General features: G+C 46.7%; 1 long non-coding RNA gene across 1 annotated transcript in view; it reads right to left on the bottom strand.

The window, feature by feature from the left end:
* The window catches only part of LOC121836993, a 42,266-nt gene extending 42,073 nt beyond the window's left edge, over nucleotides 1-193 (bottom strand). The window contains exons 1-2 of the long non-coding RNA XR_006078056.1: nucleotides 157-193; nucleotides 9-65 (exon numbers count right to left, since the gene is read on the bottom strand). This is a non-coding gene — a long non-coding RNA (uncharacterized LOC121836993). The remainder of the gene's footprint in view (nucleotides 1-8; nucleotides 66-156) is intronic.
* Between the last annotated feature and the right edge of the window lie 18,816 nt (nucleotides 194-19,009).

Here is a 19,009-nt window from a genome sequence, read left to right as displayed (position 1 = left end):
CAACTTACCATCATTAGTGAAGTGAAAACGTACACGCTGAAGAACCCTATGTCTTCGTAATGCAACTGAAATACAAAACATTGCATCATTTATTGCGATAAATAACGCCAAAATGAATACAAAAAGAAATGACACTTGGCATAATATTAACCTTACCGTAGTCGAGATTTTATCCTGCTTAAAGGCAAGGTCCTGAAACAATACATCATCGTAATATAGAAATGCAATTGCTTACCCTTAAATACAAAAAAAGTACAATTACTTGTAAAATATGTGCGATAAAAAAATCCAAGCTTACCCATATATCGAGAGAAAAAGGACTGACGAATATGCCAACTACACATTGAAATTGGTAAACTGACAAAAAGTTAACCAATTGGCACTAAAAGGAAAAATATATCTATGCTATTTTCGCTTTTCCTGCTAAAAAGTCTCAATATACACGAACTCCGCTCTGCCACGTCACGGTGCGGTGGTGGCACGTCGGGCGCACTTCCGGCTTGGGCTGTGGGCGGAAATCCCCATGCGGGACGTGCTTTCCTGTGTTGTTTTGGAAGAAACCAGACAAAAACCTACCTTCTCGTCAAAACGCCGCGGCTGGGGTTGTACTAAAAGAGTCGGGAAAGGTTTAGATGTCAGTTTTCATGGGCTTTCCGCTTGCTCCGTTCCGTCTAAGAATGTAAACAGAAGCCAAAAAAAAGAAAAAGAAAAACAGACGCCGTTGGATTACGATTGCTTGCGCTAAAAGCCTTTTGGGTTGAATTCAGGGATACTTGTGGTCGTCAGATTTATTTGTTTTGTTCAAGCATGAAAGCGGAAAAAACATAAAGTTATACACGAACTCAACTCTGTTACGTCACGGCGTGGTGGCGGCGCGTCGGGCGCACTTCTGGTCTGAGGCTGTGGGCAGAAGTCCCCATGTGAGACGTGTATTCCTGCGTTGTTTTGAAAGGAACCAGACAAAAACCTGCTTTCTCGTCAAAACGCCGCGACTGGGGCTGCACCAAAAGAGTCGAGAAAGGTCTGAAAGTCAGTTTTCATGCTCGGTTCGTCCGAGAACGTGGGTATGTGTCGTGAAAAGAGAAAACCAGACGCCGTCGGACCACGATTGCCTGGGCGGGAAGCACTTTGGGTTGAATTCACGGATACTTGTGGTCATCATATTTATTTCTTTTGTTCCAACATGAACGCCGGAAAACCGTCAAGATGTACGGATTACCTGCGGACTACGTTTTGTGCGTCTTCAAGTTCGAACGGCTGCCTGATCGTTCGAACTGTCGTCTGCTCTTTCAAACCTTTCTGCTTGTCGTCTGCTCTTTTAGACGACACTGGCTCGTAGACCAAATGTTGGCCCGGTACTTGAGATAAGAAGTAAGTGCAGGTCTCAAAAGTCTTAAGTTTGAAGGTTGGTAAGCAGGCTCGATGTAAAAAGGAGATGTTGATCATTGTCACGAGTGGCAATCACCGACTTGTTATGCCTGATTCACTTGGTCCGGTTCTGCTTGCGATTTTCAAAATAGACGTCGACCATCTCAGCTACGGTTCACGCTATTGCAGCCCGAGCGATGTCGCGACTGAAAATTGCGAGCGAAATCTCATCATGCGAATCAGGCTTTAGCGTACATCCTGCGGCGTCCAGGCAGAATGAACGCCGCATGTCACATTATTCACGTGAAGTTTTGCGATGTAACGAGCCTCGATAATTTTGCTGAGGCCGCTCAAGTGGTCAGACACTGCCAGGAAGACGTAGAATCAACAATTCGAACGCGAAAAAGGGCAGGGGGACTCACACTGACGCCGACAACATCGCATTTCAATGGTTTGTTTATGAGCGACGGTATGGTGTAGCGACGACAAGCTTTTTTGCTCATACTCCATCGCGCATGCGCGGCAGCGGTGGCGTTCGGTAGGGGTATAGTCCCTCGATGTTTTCTTCACTGGTCTTTAATAATATCCAGGGACGTTAGGTAGGGGCGCTCCGGTTTGTTTGTAGACATGAGTTCGTGTACCTGCCGGCTGCGTTCAGTGCGTCTTCAAGTTCAAACGGCCGCCTGATATCGTTCGAATGGTCGTCCGCTCTTTCAAACGTCTCTGCTTGTTGTCGTCTGCTCGTTCAAACGACAGCGGTCCGTAGACCGAACGCGGAGCCGGTAATTGCGATAAGAATAGGGTGCAGGTCTAAAAAAACTTTTAAATTTGAAGGTTAAGTAGGCTCAGTGTAAACAGTAGATACACGATGTTGATAATCGTTAACAGTGGTTATCGCAAACTTGTTATGCCTGGTCAGATTCTGGTTGCAATTTTCAGTATCCACGTCGACCATTTCAGCTACGGTTCCCGCTTGTGCAGCCCGAGCGACGTCATGACTGGAAATAACGAACATAATCTCATCATGCGAATCAGGCTTTTGCGTCCATTCTGCGGCGTCGACGCGGAATAAATCGCCGCATGTCACATTATTCGCGCGAAGTTTTGCGTTAATTTGGGTGAGGCCGCTAGCGTAGTCAGATATTAAAACGTAAAATCAATAACTCTAACGCAAAAAAAAAAAAAAAAGAGAACGGAGACGCATACCGACGTCGACGTTATCGCATTCCAATGGTTTGTTTATGGGCAAGGCGAGCTTCTTGCCAACACTCTATCGCGCATGCGCGGCGCCGATGGCGTCCGCTAGGGGCGCTCTGATTTGTTCGTAAACATGAGTTGGTCTATAAGTGGTCCGAGAACGGCCGTTTCTTTCTCTCGGTTTCATCTGCCCCATCTACAGCCAAAAACTGTCTCTCCCGTAAAAACGTTCTCTCTCTCTCTCAAAAAAAAAAAAAAAAAATCGACGCAATTGAATTTTGTTTTTGTCTGAGACGGCTTTCTTTCTGACAAAGGAAAACAAACAAAACAGTTCTTCTTGCTTGCGTAGCACCTGCTTGACCTCTTCTCTTCTTCAGCGACTCGAGAAACAAAAATACGAAAGGAAAAGAATAAAACAAACGATCACCGCAGAGAGTTCGTGCTGTCCTTAAGTCTGTCTCTCTGTGACCGCACTCGACCCCAAGGAGACAGTCTGCTGTGACTTGCACTTCGCGAATATCTCGCTCGGCGAGGATTGACCCTTGCATTGCATAAGTGAAGCATTCATCGCCCTCTTAAAAAGATCGTAAAACGTTTGTTTTTTTATTGTTTTTTTGTTAAATTCTGGGCAATGTGTTTATTTGGATTACCGGTCCCCTATTATGTAACCCACGCGCATTCCCTTTGTCGTCCGGATTCATTCATTAGCGTAAAACGACAATTTCGGTTTCCCGAAGAGCTTCCCTCTTGGTTCTACGACTACGTCACATCAATCGTCAAACAATTGAAAAGTTTTGCTGGTTTTGCTTTCTGACGTTACGCGTACAAGTCAAAGGCGACCAGAAACTTTCCTTAGATGCTAAATGTCCCATCGCCTAAATCTCCTTGAGCTTTAGCGTCGCTTGATCGACCGCAGCCAACTTTTCGGCTTTGTGCCTTATGCAAACATCCCCTCCGACGAGTACGAGTCCGGTCATCGTCCGACGGCGACACCGACAGCGAAGACGGGGCGAGTTTTCTGCATCGAGGTGCGCGCGGTTCGACGACACGTGCCCGTTCCGTGTCCAGGCCAAGGCTTGGGCCCACATCGACGTTCATGTCATGGTCCTCCGCTAGAAAGCGATCGGAACACGAGTAACCCTGGCTCCTGCCGACGTCGTCTGGGCCGCGATGGCCCGGACGATGTCCACTGTCTCACAACACACGCGGTCGACATGGAGGGTGCTGGAGCGCGCACACAACACACGCCAACGACGCCGAGCACAGACTACAACTAAACCTTCCGCACAGAAAGTGGGACCCACAGTTTATGATATACAGTTTGCCCTCTGTAGAATAAACGTATGGTAATCGCAAACCACGTGATCGAGAATCTTGCGACAATAACAATACACTGTAGAACTAAACTCATATTATATTATTCGCGCAATCTAAATTATATTGACAACCAAAAATTTAAGAACAGCGGAAATTTCTAAAATAATTATTTAAACTCATGAAAGTGCCCTCTCACCATGGATGGGGTAACTAACCACTTTTTATGTTTTGGTTTTGTTGTTTTGCTTTTAAAGACAGCGGACATTTCTTAAATAATTATTTAAACTCATAAAAGTGCCCTCTTACCATGGATGGGGTAACTAACCACTTTTTATGTTTTGGTTTTGTTGTTTTGCTTTTAAAGATAGCGGCATTTTGTGTATTGACTTCTCCCATCCGCTTGCATTACGTTTTCACTTTATTTGTGAAGTGCTCATCGCTGGACGACAATCAGAAGTAATTTATTCCCACAAGCTATTTCAAGCAGGCAACTGTTTGAATTATAATGCAATTAAATGCAAAGGTGCAAGCGAGCTGGACAAGAATGACGAAATGAATCCCTGGAGAAGGGGAACAAGAGGGACAAGGGACAAACATAAATCTCCAAACACAGCTAGGTTACTGGTGCGCGACCGAAAAAATCCGCCCGGTCCGGGTATCGAACCCGGGACCTCTCCATTACAAGTGGAGCGCTCTACCAACTGAGCTAACCAGGGGTTAGACGTCGGTAGAGCAAACGCACCAGTAACCTAGCTGTGTTTCGAGATTTATGTTTGTCCTTTGTCCCTCTTGTTCCCCTTCTCCAGGGATTCATTTCGTCAGGCAACTGTTTATTTTCGCTCTACATTGATACGGAAAAGTTACAAACTACACGTGCAATGATGCGGTTGTTGACGGGTATTAGCGAACAGACACGGTAGTACAAATATTTGGGTTTTCGCCTTCAAGCTATGTGCATAAAAATGATAAACCGACGATCAATCAACATAGTCTAAACAGGTAGAGGTAAAGTCGCGGTAAAGGCATTTCAAGACAGCTATTCGCTCATCCATTTTTTTACAATGCTAGCTGCACGCAAAAGACACACAGACTTCACATTGCTTCACACAACGAGGGTGATTACAAACCGTTTGCTTTAACAGTAACCACAGGCTAATGTAGTTGATACAACTTTGTTTGGAGGTGCATAAACCTACCCGTCCTTTTCGCCGAGATGAAAGTTCGACATACCTGGTTAGTTTTGTCTGAGGTATTATGGATCTAGCCAGTCGATTTCTTTAGCAGGACGTTTAGAGGTTAGTCGGGTATGTGCGATCACTTACCCTAGAGGAAGCCTCTGAGCCCGGACAGTGCAAACTGTAACACGTGACCTTTTGCTACTTCTGCAGTCCCCGAAGCCCAATTCTGTGTAGATATTTATCACAGTTTAGAGAGGCTGCGACATAAACTTGGTGCTCCAGCCCTGGTATTGCCCAAAATTTCTTCGAAAGCTTGCCGGTGTGTCGGAGAAGCGTTGCGAACTTTTTAAAGCATGTTGGAAGAGCAGCATGTGGCAATATGAGCTGACCCTGAAGTGCTGAGGCCGAGCTGGCACAAAAGCCGCTCGGTCCTTAAAGTTTGTTAAACTGTTCAAAGAAAGGTTGGAAAAGACTGCCATATTTTCTATCGTTGCAGTGTGGCAGTCGGTTTTATAGCTTAGAATGCCGGAGGCACCACATAGTGGATTGTAATATTTTTGGCCAGCAATAAACTGATGCAGCTCATATTGGCGCTGATTGTCCCTGTACAGCTTTAATTAAAAGGAAAAAGGACTGGCCTAACATAACCTAACCCATCCGTAGAGACCGGTAGAGGCAGTGACTGTTAATAGAGTGATTCCTTGTTCATATGAACGCCCGCTGTATAGACACCATTACCGGAGACGCACTGGGTAAATACATACATTCATGTCTCGTTATTATTAACTCATATTATTGACAATTTTTGGGGGAACGAAGGTGTCCATATTAAGGGGCATGGCGTTATAAGGAATTTACAATTTACTTTTTTTTATAGCACTACCTCATTCTGCAGGTTTTTTTTTTATGATTTAGCTCAGACTGGCAATGCTCTATATAGGTATTCAATGAGCTAAGTTATGCGTGTCATCGCGCGACAAGGAGGCTTTGAGAAGACAAATTAAAGAACACTTTGTCCAAGTTCAAAAGAGGAAAATAGCCTTGTTTTTGACCACTGGCTAGCACAACATGACGGCAGCAACAAGTTATTGTTTTTATCTTCCAGGGAACTTCAGAACGAGGTCTACCGGCACGACAACGATCTTTGGTTGTCGTGCTGATGGAAACGGTTCTAGTATTCAGGAGCCTTAAGTTTTAAGTGCCATTGATTGATTGCCATTGAAGTTTTAATTGCCATTGAGAGGAGGACTTGATCTCAAACCTCCTTACAGTTTGCAACCTGGTTCGACTGGATAAGGTTCTACTTCTCGAGTGTCTCATAGATGACGGAAGTTACTATGTGTCACAGGCATCCCTGAAATTCCCCTTGTGACTAATGACTTGACATTGGTTTGGCCGACTTGACAGTTCACTTAACCGCAGCCCGGTCGTTTGGTGGTATTGCTTTTAGAGCAAAGGAGAAACAAATACTAATAAAGATATAAAATAAATTACATTTTATTTTTAGGACGTGCCAAACACGTTTTAAATGAAGAAAATTAATGTTATACGGAAAAGATTTATATTTTTATTTTTGCTTTAATGAGAGCGCCCAACCACCGAAGCGTTGCTGCCGATGGCGATCGCTATTGACAGCGCCGTGGAAGGGGGCGAAGCTCATGTCAACGCCATGGAACTCGGACTGTGACCAAGGATTGGTAGGTCATCGTTGCAGAAGCGTCGTTGCGATGCGTGGCGTCGGGTCGGTTGGAGCTAGCCCTCCGGCGTACTTAGAGGCTCTTTACTCTGGTCGTCTTCGGCAACGCCACTTTCAGGCTGTCTGCACTTAGTATTCCTGGCGACAAAGATGAGACAGGCTGTCTCGGCGGGGTCGTGGCGCTGGAGACGCTGAACGTCGTGGCGATGGTGAACGATTGACGGCGGAGAGACGGCGCTGAGGATGGCGAGTGTCCGAGGTACTCCTAGCTGTCGCGTGGGCAATCGCCTTATCCCGGGCGTGGGTCGTTCTAGGGAAGCCCACGCAGCCCAAGTCGTCGATAGGGGCGGGGCATCCACGGTAGATGTGGTCGGCTCTCCCGCAGTGTTGGTGGAGCAGGGGCCGGTCGGCCGTTCGCCGAGCATCGTTCTTCCTCGACGAGGGTCATTCCGGGTGAACGTATACCGGGCTTGTTCGTCCTGCCGTCGGGGATACTGCGGCATTAGAGTGTGTCGTGGGGGTGGCGTCGGGGCGTTGAGGGGAGCTTGCGTCGGGGCGTTGAGGGGAGCTTGCCGCGTAGCTCAACGTCGGTACCTCCGCCGTCGTCGTGTTGATGAGAACTTTAGGCTGGACCGGCCGTTTGACTCCCTCGCGCACAACCTCGGCGATGGAAGGGGTCGCTGGACGATTAGCGGCTGGCAGCAACCTCATTTGTTCCTACCGGACGACGTCCCGGGTAATTTTGCGGATGTCCGTGGTATCAGGAGCGAGTTCGCCGCTAAGCAGAGGGTGGATGTAGCGACTCCTGGATGTCGGTGGTAGCGGGAAGCGCGCACCTGCGAGGGCGCGCTCGATGTTTGTTGCCGCGGTTAATTGTCCAAGGGACAAGTATTCCTTTTTCCTCAAGCCAGGGCTTCACGGGGAGCGTGCCACTAGGTATTTGTAAAAAGAAAAATTTCGCGGACGGCCGGACTGGCGTTCTTGACCCTTTTCAGGACATCCTGACCGGTGCCTTTACAGTACACAGAGCAATACAGGGAAACTAAAAAAAAACAAAAAACAACGTTCACAAGATCTTTATACAACTGCTGTTGCGGCACCTTACTCAGGTAATTAATTGAAAACAACACTTTCAGAAAAAAAAAGAAAACCAAAAAGAACACGCAATTATACTTTATGGAGGAAACCTCGCACTCTCCCACATGTGTTGCTCGACGATACAATAAATTCAGGTAGTGCATCATGCAGCCTGACTTGTAACACACTCTTCAGAAAGAAATTTCTTTGGTCACGCAACTAAATAAATCTAGAAATAACCTGCCTAAGAAACGATGAGGCAAGTTCAAGCCTCCACTCCACACAGAACGATACACGTCTTTCTCGGCTGGTGTGCTCACATCCCGATCCCCCCACGAAGACCGCGAACACTATACAACTTTTGTACACTGACCCTCGACATCCGAACTGCTTGGAGCACATGCCAGAGCTTAGCTATTAGAAGCACATTACAAACATTTGCCTCGAGCTAACATTGCAAAACTGACACCACCCCACTTCACTGTTTTCTATAGAACGTGTTTAATTCGGTCTCTCCGATACTTACTAGTGTCCCGAGAGTGTTCAACTGGCACCCCGAGGTAATTGACTGGCAAATCAGTCGAATGAATGTTTTCGAAAATCGCTGGTGTGCTTTCCCAGCATAGCTTCCAAAAAACGGTACATTTTCTCCTATTGATGAAGCCACCCCAACATTTACAAAACAAATGAGCCTCTTTGACATATTCGCGAATGCTTTCTTGATCGTCGCAGAAAACAGCAATGTCATCTGTGTACGAAAGAACCTTGACTTCGCTCGATAACAAACGGTAAAAAAAAGCTTTAAACAAGAAAGTTTCAGACAAATTGCAAACAACAAGGGTGACAACGGGCAGCCCTGTCCGACCGAAGACCGAACATTAATAATTTCACTAACTTCCTTATTAACTATTAAGTTCGTGCTAAAGCTCGCGTAAGACATTTTAACTCCTTTTAGAAGTATTGAGCCAAAGTTCACGTGTTCCAAAATACAAAAAAGGACTTCATGTGCGACGCGGTCAAACGCCTTTTCTAAGATAGCCACGCGACTGGATGATGCATCGTAACGTTCTAAATTGCTTCGCACCACATGAACGCTAATGAATATTGTTCTTCCCTTGATGCCGCACGTTTAATGCGGCCATACAATGTCTTTTATTTCATTAATCCTCGTGCATAAAAAGTTTGTAATCGATATTAGTGAGGTTTATTGGGCGATAAGACCCTAACGACAACAATTAAACGGGATCATCGGTCTTTGGAATTAAAACAGTATGCGTTCTTAAGAAAGAAGCGGGTATATTTTCTTGTCATAAGCCCCTGTTAACACGCAGTGCAGAGGCTCAGTCATTTCACATTTGAAAGCCTAGTAAAAGGCCGCTTCTAAGCCACTGCGTCCAGGCGACTTGCCTGGCTTCAGCTCGTGAATGGCTCGTTTTATTTCTAACACAAAGTTTGGCGCGTCAAGGCTTGCCTTACTTGCCTTAGCATTTTCACCCATCTAGGGCATGAATAATAAAAAAAAAAAGAACTCGCTTTCAAATCCTTCTACTTTCCCTGCAAGTTCCAACAAATCTCGATAACGTTCGACAAAAGCGTGTCGCGTCGTTTTCCTATCGCGTGGAGCTCGCTTTCAAATCCTCCTTCTACGTTCTTTGCCTGCACCAGCAAATCTCGATAGTGTTCGACAAAAGCGTGCTGGATTGTTTTCCTTCCGCATGTTACCGTATCCGCATTAAATATCTCATTTCTGTGCGCGTCGCGTATCTCTTTGCTTGGCCAAGTGCCCGCTTTGTAGGTGTTTCCCCCGACCAAAGTTGTGCAGCACGCGCCCTTATCACAGCACCTCGATATTGTTCAGCATCAATACGCTTTAGTTAACTTTTGACTTTGCTTATTTCGAAGGTGAACCCCCTGGGCTGCGTGGTATCAACGCTTAACAAAAAGTCAAGCTGACGCTGCAATGCCTTTTTTTCTCTTTTCTTCATACCTTCAGATAGAGGCCCTTTCGATGGTGTTTATCTTAACTTCCTTTAAAGCTCCCACATTTTGACAAAGCGGTGTGTTTCAACCGATAGAATATTGTCTAAACGTTTCTTTACAAAGCTGACTGAATAGTAATCTTTCAGAAGCTTATCTTTAAACTTACACAGTTCCAACTTAAAACTTGGCTTTGTTTATTTCGCTCCAAGCGTAAACATGCCAAAGCTGGGATCGCTGAAAGAGACTTGTTTACATTCGCAGCTCTCACGCAACAGCACACGATTCACGGAGGCAGCCTCTATCCAGTCTCGCATGACTTTGGCGTTGAAAGTGAATGAACTGGCGAAACTTATCATGGGAGAATACAGACCCAATATCCTATAAATCACACTCTTGCACGGGAAGGTTTAGAAACCAAAGCACCCTGATCCTAAACCGACAACGCGCGTGTTTTATCCTCTGCAGTGCAAACACAATTAAAATCCTCCAGCGAAATGACAAAACTTAAAAAATAACGTGTTCAAAATACACTCGGCGATCATTTTCCCTGTTTGGCACTTACAGGCACATTTCACCCAACTTCAACCCCCCCCCCCCCCCTCAACCAAAAAAAAAAAAAAAAGTCACACGTTATTCAACGTTTTTTTTTTTTTTTTTGTATTAGATACAGCTATTGCTTCCTCAACAATACCTAAAGAATTTCGAAGAAATAGGGCTCATCCACCAGACGTAGTGACGGTATGACCAACACAAACATTGTAACGAGCACTGAAAGGTTGCACCATTCGATTCGTTCGCCCTTCGCTTTCGACCTTGGTTTCTAAGACAGAAATCACGTCGATGTCGTTTTCTAGGAAGGGGCGGCGGGGCGGAGGGCAATACCAGCTCAACTGGTATTGCTTCCGCATTGCCGCCAAGCCTTGTAGGTTCGCCGTGGCAAAGCGGAGAGCTGTCTCAAGGTTTACTACCATCAAAGAGCAAAACAAACGGACCTGGCTGTGATCGCTTCGGGCTGCCAAAAAGGCAACAGCAGACTTACTGTGCCGGAGCGGCCACGCACTCGCTCGCTCTTCGACGCGCGCGGCATTATCTATTACATCATAACTTTTGCTCAAGAAAAAAAAAAAAAAAAAAGCTCGTGTCATCCGCGTTGACTTTAAAGTTTATTCCCTATCCACGCTAACGATGTCATTAACATACAAGTTAAAAGGAGCGGTAGCAAAATACAATACTGTGGAACTCCAGAGATGATAGGTTGTTATAGCCTCCTATATACTAACAAAGCGTGGCAGATCGCCACGAGAAGCGGTCGGCAAAATGGAAAAGGTGGAGCGGCAGGCAACGGATGAGAGGAGAGCCACTTGACTGACGCTCCGCTGCGGCGAGACTCCGAAACACACTTCTCCCAAGCGAACATATGTGTCTCGGGTCCTGAGCGATGCAAAGCCTCTGCGCTGACGTCCAAATTTCCCGAGAAATGGCTCTTCGATGCTCCGCGCTACTAGATCCTTGCGCGTCAAATCCGCGACTGGGCACTTTATGGCTCCGTCGTCGAACTGCCAGGCTTTGTGAGTATAGAGGAGGCTATGGTTCTACTGTGGAAGAATAATTGTTGACGTAGATATACTGTTGACGATGTTGTAAGTAAGACTTTAAAAGCAGCAGTGCCTGTCCACGGATGCCATACATTTTAATGAAAAAAAAAAAAAAAAAAAAACAGTGCGCAGAGGATGTGGTAAATGTTGATCATAAAGTCGAATTCCCGAAGACTGGTAAAAGTTCGGGTACTCGACATCATGATCATACGTTCTAAGCTTTTTTTTTTAAATAGGAAATTATGACTAAGCCACTCAAGAGCTTTCGTGAAATCTAAAGACACCCCCAGAAGTAATTTTGTATTATCAACTATTTTTTAAATAAATATTTTTGACTAAGCAAAGCTGTTTAAAAAAAAAACAACAGTTTTTTCTGAAGCCAAGTTGCGAAGAGGTAATAAGACCATATATTTGCCCGAAGAAGGTTATCAAACGGTGAAAAATCGGTTTGCTTGAGGAAAAAACACGGGCAATATAGAAATTGGACTATAGTTCCCTAACTCATTTTTATCTTCTATTTTCAATAAAACATATTTTACACGACATATTTAATAGGACGAACTTGCATTCCGCTGTTTTCAATGTTCCCGCTGTTCTTTAGGTGCATTATTACATTAATACCATTCGAGCTGATAACAAGATCGAAAACGAAATAAAACTCCGAATCAGTACCATCTACATTACTTGTTACACTCACGAAATGGTCATTAAACACAGCGGCCAACTCTTGACCGGTTCAATTAACACCTTTATGCTGTAACGTTTTGATCGCAGTTGAGACAGGAACAGCCCTAATGAATGAATTCCCACATAAGGTCAGTGTGACCGCTTGCAACCACAAAGGAAACATCATTTTTTCTTTTTTTTGAGCGGCCGATAGCGTCCCTCGTCTCCATTACTTCGAGACGAGGGACGCCACCGACACCGCCGAGCTTGGACGAGCGCAGGAGGGCAGCATTAGCGGACGATGCTAGCCGACTCGATGTGCTGCCGACAGATGGCAGAACGCGACAAACGCGAGGATGCGGCTTCCTCGACTGACTGTCTTGTTACAACGATAGGTGCGGACCGGGCCATTACTGCACGTATAAATTAACAGTTTAACTCGGGGTGACCTGGGTAATCTGGAAAAAAAAAACCCTTGAATATCAAATTAAGTGACTCAAAACATTAGAAAGTGTTGCTATACAGACTCAGGTCGCGTTGAACGAAGCTTAATAAAATTTTCGAAAGATTGTTTAAAACCAAGACCCGGCTCGGCGCCCCCTGTGGCCGTGGGGGAGCTGGACGTGTATCTTCGGCGCGTGGGGAAGGTAAGTTCCTATGGCCGACGCCTTGCCGTTCACGAAGTAGTTGAACGGGTATAAGAACTTGTAGGTTTTAAGTAGTTCTTAGGTAGATGGTCCAAGCGGCTCTAATTGGTATAGTCGTGAAGATGCGCCCATGATACCATGATACCTACGGCGGGTTTGTGGATTCTTTGAGGAACAAGTGCTTCTTTTCATCCAAGGGATCAGGAAGGCGTGTCGGTCCTGTATAAGTAAATTTCAGAAGGCACCGCAGCTGGTCCTTGGCGGTGAGACTTTTAAAGAACGCGCTATTCGCTGCGTGTTGTCAGAAACAAGAAAAAACGATAGCCAACCGGAAGGAACATACTCTCTCCGGAAGTTCCGCCATTATTTGCTTTTGTTTACCTTTGAACACCCTGCAGAATTAGACCACTGATTTCTATTATATGGCGCATTCAGCAAACAGGTATGAATCCACCGGAAGAAGCGGTTTGTCCCGGAAGTGAGCGCTTCGCAGGCTTTGTATCCTTCCGAGTGCTGGTTCGAAAAGAGTCAAAGGCGCTGGATTTCCACTTGTCACCTCAAGAGAGCCTGCTTGTTGCGCAGTAAGAGCGCATGCAGACTCGAGAAGTATCATGGGAAGCCGTTCAATGTAAACATTTTGAGATTCTAGTTGATCAAGTGTGCAAATATCCAAAGCTGAAATGCCTCATTTTCGGGATTAAATTCAGAGCCCATGGTTATAAAAACCCACACCAAGACACTGAAAAGTACAGACCAAAACATCGAGAGCTTTGACAATTTGTGCGCGACCTTGAAGATCCGCGCCCAGCACGCTTCAGGAGATATCGCGGGAAGCGCCTCATTAGGGGCAAAAGGATAATGATTGCAGGTTGCCTTCTCGCACACAGACAGGCACTGGAGTTCCCCGTAAAAGGAAGATGTCATCGAAGTAGAACGACATGGACCTTTTTCCTTTCGGGGAATTAACAGTTGAACTGGGGGGACGTCTATTCATAGTGCCTGCCATTGACCGCGGCAGCCTTCATCAAAACAGGGTCAATGGCTGTGGCGTTGGAGTTTCCGTTAAGCAGGAGGGTTTGTGTTGGAAAAAGTGAGGCAAAATTATTTGGGTTCTCAGGAGATGAATCATTATTTATGACTCATTCATGACTGAGCGCTTAGGAACACTAACACAATTTGAATGTTTTTCTCGCGTCTTATGACGTAACCTAACGTAACTACACCACGCGTTGCTCGAGATAATAACGTAAGTGCGTTACTCGTGGCTGTTTTGAAAAAGTAACGGGTACGTTACTTCTTTACCGAAAAAACGTAAGGCGTTACAGGTAACGGCGTTAGTTGTATCGGGTAACCGCAAACATTGCGGTGTGCGGTGTACCACTTCAGTCGAGCTGCGACTGTCGAGGTCGCTTCCCGATGAGTACGCACGACGCCACCGCGAGAGGCGCGCGTATCGGCACTGAGTTAGATCTGCAGGTTGCCCATACCTTGCTGCTTTGCGCCGCGACACAAAGCTGAGCGGCGCGCGTCGTACTGCTGCGTGCTGTCCCTACCGCGAGGACGTCGTTCCGCTCTCTAAGGCAGTCATAAGCCATGGGCCTTTTGTGGAGGCGAAAAAAAAACTAGAGAAAAGCATAACACGCCTCAGTGGTTGGACATGGCACCAAGCTCAGCGCTGTACGCCGAGCTCGGGGACAGGCATTGAACTCCTCGTCTTTGCTCTCTTACCCTGAACGCCGCAGTTAAGTAAAGGAGAGGCGAGTTGTTGGTGAAAATAAAGGTGCAAAAAGTGCACTCACCACAAATTGGTATACTTGCTGAGATACCGAGGGGAAGTAAGTGATTCCGTGGATGATGTCAAAAAGCGCTCCGGTTCCTTTCCACACCACGTTGACGATGATCAAGGCTTTCATGCCCTTCGGTTGGCGGGAACGAGGGTATAAAGAGAAACCGCTGTCAGACTCTCGCTCGGACGATGCAATTTCAAAGACCGCTGTTACACTCACAAAGTAGACGCCGACAAGAAGACCCAGGTCTGTCACGACGCCGGCGAGGAAGCGGACCACAAGCATGATCAGGTACAGCAGTAACTCTGTCGTGATGAAAGTCAAAAGAAAAATGGGCCGAAATCGCTGCTGCTGATTCTCGAAGGAATGCGTCAGCATTTCACGCTACGCTTATATATAACGAGGCATGGTGAATGCAGCCTCTCAGCAGTTTTCCTCGGGTTAAGCATTCCTGAAACCACTCTTTTCCCTGGTGCAGGCAGAGCATATCACTTAGAGCGTGCATGAGGGACGTGCGCGCGATGCGCGGAAAACGAAAAAGCCATTCCGTTGTCGTGCATACATGTTGTGCATACAGGGGCAACGACACCGTGCGCTTACGGCCTGGTGACACGGTAAGACAGCTGCGCGTCAAGAACGGCGTGGCAGGCCGCAGAACTAAACCGCAGCCCGTTTCTGTCCACAGGTCTCCAAAGCCGATGGCAGAAATTTCCAGGGCGTCCAAAGCGCGCACCCTCACACCGGCCACATGGCAGGAGCGGGAACGGGGCGGCGTGGGGTTGACATCAGTGTTGCGGAATGGACACCCCCAATCTATTTCAATTCCATTCCTGGGAATTTGTTTCCTACAATTCCATTCCTCTCAAATCCTCCAAATGTAGACTCTTGTCTCATTCCAACTCCTGGAATGACCACACTCGCCCCTTTCCTTGAAATTTTCCTAAACGTGAAGAAATGGCTATTGAGTGTTGAAATCTACATTGTGTTACTTAAAAAAGCAGCATAAAGCTGCTGACGTTATCAAACATGGAGACGCAAAACTATGCAAAAGCTTTCTCAAAGCAATCTACTAGGCCGAAGGGTGACCGCAGAAAGCGCTTCGATGCACTTGGTATCACTGCAGACAGTTCGCGTCACGGAGCCGTCGTTCGGATGCGCGCTTTGGACGCCCCGGACGCTGCCGCCATCTGCTTTCGAAACCTGTGGACGCACACGGGCTGCCGACCCGTTCTTCGGCCTGCCATGCCATTCTTAACGCGCAGTCGTCTTACCAAGCCACCGGGCGGCAAGATCACGGTGTCGTCGCTCTATATGCGCAACATGTATGCGCAACAACGAAATGGCTCTGTCGTTTTCCGCGCATGTCGTGCAAGTCTTTTATACACGCACTAGGTGACCTGATCTGCCCACGTCAGGGAGAAGAAGGGTTTCGGGAATGTTCACCCCGCGGAAAAGTGCTAAGAGTCTGCATTCACCATGATTTGGGGTATGTAACCGCCGAGCGAAATGCTGACGGATTTCTTCGAGAATCAGCGTGGCGGCAGCAGCGATTTCGGCCCATTTCTTTCATCGAATTCGGCAAATGAAACACATGCTGCATAAGAAACGTCAAGTTAAGCCTTTGTCAAACAGTAGCCTTTTTTTTTTGAGTGCGTCTAGAGGACTTTAATAAATGTTTCGTTAAAAGAGGTCTTTTGGGGGGAAAATGCAGTTAGCCTCGTCGTCTGTAAAGTTGAATGTGTCCAATAAATGACGAAGCACTCTAGAAATCCCGGAAATTCAGTTTCGTGAGTAGCACGCATGTAGCAAGTCACTGCTAGCAAAGCAAAATATTCTAGCAAATTGCAAAGTAGAATAATACATGCAGGGTGTCTTTTTACGATATACATATTTGTTAAAAAAAAGCCGTGAAAGCTACACTCGTGCGGTCGGTTTGTGCAGGCGAGTTTAGGGAGACATGGTTTAGGGGGCAAGTCGCAACGATCAGTGGGCTAATTAAACAAAATTCATTAATACAATATTTAATTAGTGAAATAGATATATGGTTCCAATTAGAACCTTGCGTCATCAAAAACCAGTAAATCAGTAATTTTCAGAAAGACTGAGTGCATGAGAAACGCAGTAGTGCGCTAAAGTGACCACTCGTGCAGCAGGTACAAGGCTGCCGCAGCGATAACGCGCCCGCGCGATTTTTCCGTCTCAGTCTGAGTGAAGCTGTTTTTCACAGCTTTTTTCCCTTATCACCTTTTCAACATTGTATAAGCTGGAAAAAATGAAGGTACTATTATTATCTCAGCACCAGCCTTGTACCTGTTGCGCGAGTGGTATCTTTAGTGCACTTCACTTCCCACGTACTCAGGGTATTTCTAGAAGTTATTGATTTAGTGGTTTTTGAAGAGACTCAGCAAGTTTCTAACTAGAACCATATGTTTACTATCATTAATTAAAAGTTATCAACAGATTTTACTTAATTAGCCAACTGATCTTTACGATTTGCCCTATATATTACGCCCCTCTGACTACATAACTAGCCTGCACAAGCCGCGAAGGTGTAGCTTTCACGGCTTTTTTTTTAAAACAAATGTGTGGAGCTTAAAAGATTGACATGGCGATCAATCGGATTCATTCGATGGGAAATGCGCGGGCATTAGTTCTTCCGGCGACGGTGAAAGCACAACGACGACTCAGCTCACCAGCACACCCAAGGGCATTCCACCGCGCCGCAGTGCCTTCTGCTCTCTGGCTGCGCGCCAGTTGTGCGACGCTCCTATTGGTCCGAAGCGCTGACGTCAGCACGCGTCACCCTCTCCCTCTCTCCTCGCCTCGGTCCTACGCGCTCCGCGGGCGCGCGTGCTGAGTCATCCAATCTCTAAACACTCTCCCCAAGCGACGGCATGCCATGGCGCTGACAAACTCACTGACTGACACCGGCGGGTCTTCGTCGACCGAGCGTTCTAATGCTCACGCATTAAAGGTCACTGTACATTGACCCGAGATATGCGATGAGCGTATGGGGTGAAACGTAACGCCCTTTGTCATTGCCCTCGCCAAAGTTTTAGATCTCAACTTATTCTGAACTCGGTCATTCGCTGAGATTCTTTCATTGTTTTGCGGCAAATGGCTGTCTGCGTGTTCGGTAGGAAACTGAAAGCACGAGCCTTTTTTGTACTGAAGAGAGGGAAGCTAATACTCGTGCCACACGGGCAATTCGAATGCCATTTACAACGAATGACATTTGTGTGGTCGGCCAATCAGCTGGCAATCTGTCGCGCGTGGAATGCGCTACGCCCGGAGTGTCGCGCGCTGATTGGCCGTCCGCTCAAACGTCATTCGTTGCAAATGGCATTCGAGTTGCCCATGTGGCATGGGTATAAGATATCGCAACTAGAATCTCCGGTTTAGATGAGCAATTTGGACAGTGCACAGCATCTGCTATCTTGCGTTCATAGCGCACATCACGAATTCACGTCAGACCAGAGGGGTGCTATGTTGCGCTTTTTGCACTCCCAGGAGACTAGGGAGAAGGAAGTGACGTCAACAACGCAGCCAATGCAGATTGGATGTTGATTTTGTTTTCTTCTGTCAACATCCAATCTGCGTTTGCTCTAGTCGTTGACGTCACTTCCTTCTTCCAAGTCTCCTGGGAGTGCAAAAAGCGCAACATAGTACCCCAGTGCTCACCCATAGCGAGACTACGAGGAGGAGAAAGTGTACACACGGAGTCTGAATCATCCCGTTCGCTCCGTGTGTAGAGTCGGCTACGTTGTCGGGATGAAGGATTATAAAAAATGGACAGCGACCTCTGTCTTCAGAGACCCATAATGCTTGCAATGCAGTATTAACCCCTTGAATACTCTTTTTTTTTTTTCAAGTAACGTGCAGCATATATTACAGCGGAGGTGTTAAGCGCTAGTTTCCCGAGTATCGTCTCCGTGGACAAACAAATGTCTACACAAAGCTCCAGACAGCTACCACAATCTATGAGCGACGGCGGCAACCAGACAGCCGGCTTGCCGGTTGTCTAGTTGCCGCCGTCGCTTATAGATGTCGGCAACCTTTCCAACCCTTCCACTCTGGTTTTCACCAGAGTGGAAAGGCGGAATTTCTCTAGGCGTCGGCCTAGGAGTCGTCCTTGAGGTCGTCTGAGAGGTTGTCCGACAGGTTGTCCTAGAGGTCGTTCAAGAAGTCATCTTTGAGGTTCGTTCTAGACCTCCTCCTCGCGGTTGTCACAGAAGTTATCCTTTTGGTTGTCCTAGACGTTGTCCTCGAAGTCGTCCTAAAAGTTGTCCTTGAGGTCGTCCTAGACGTCGTCTTTGCAATACTCCTAGACCCTTGCAATAGTCCTCTAGGCGTTGCCCTTGAGGTTGTCAAAGAATTCGTCCTTTAGGTCGTCCTAGAAGTCGTCCTTGAGGTCATCTTAGAGGTCGCCCTTGAGGTCGTCTTAGACGTCGTCCTTTAGGCATTGTCCTTGAGGTCGTCCAAGAATTCGTTCTTGAAGTCA

The sequence above is a fragment of the Ixodes scapularis genome, unplaced genomic scaffold (genome assembly GCF_016920785.2).
Source record: "Ixodes scapularis isolate PalLabHiFi unplaced genomic scaffold, ASM1692078v2 PGA_scaffold39__5_contigs__length_11793443, whole genome shotgun sequence".
NCBI classification, from domain to species: Eukaryota; Metazoa; Arthropoda; class Arachnida; order Ixodida; family Ixodidae; genus Ixodes; species Ixodes scapularis.
The sequence above is the reverse complement of the archived record's forward strand: the minus strand, read 5'-3'. Positions and strand labels throughout refer to the sequence as shown.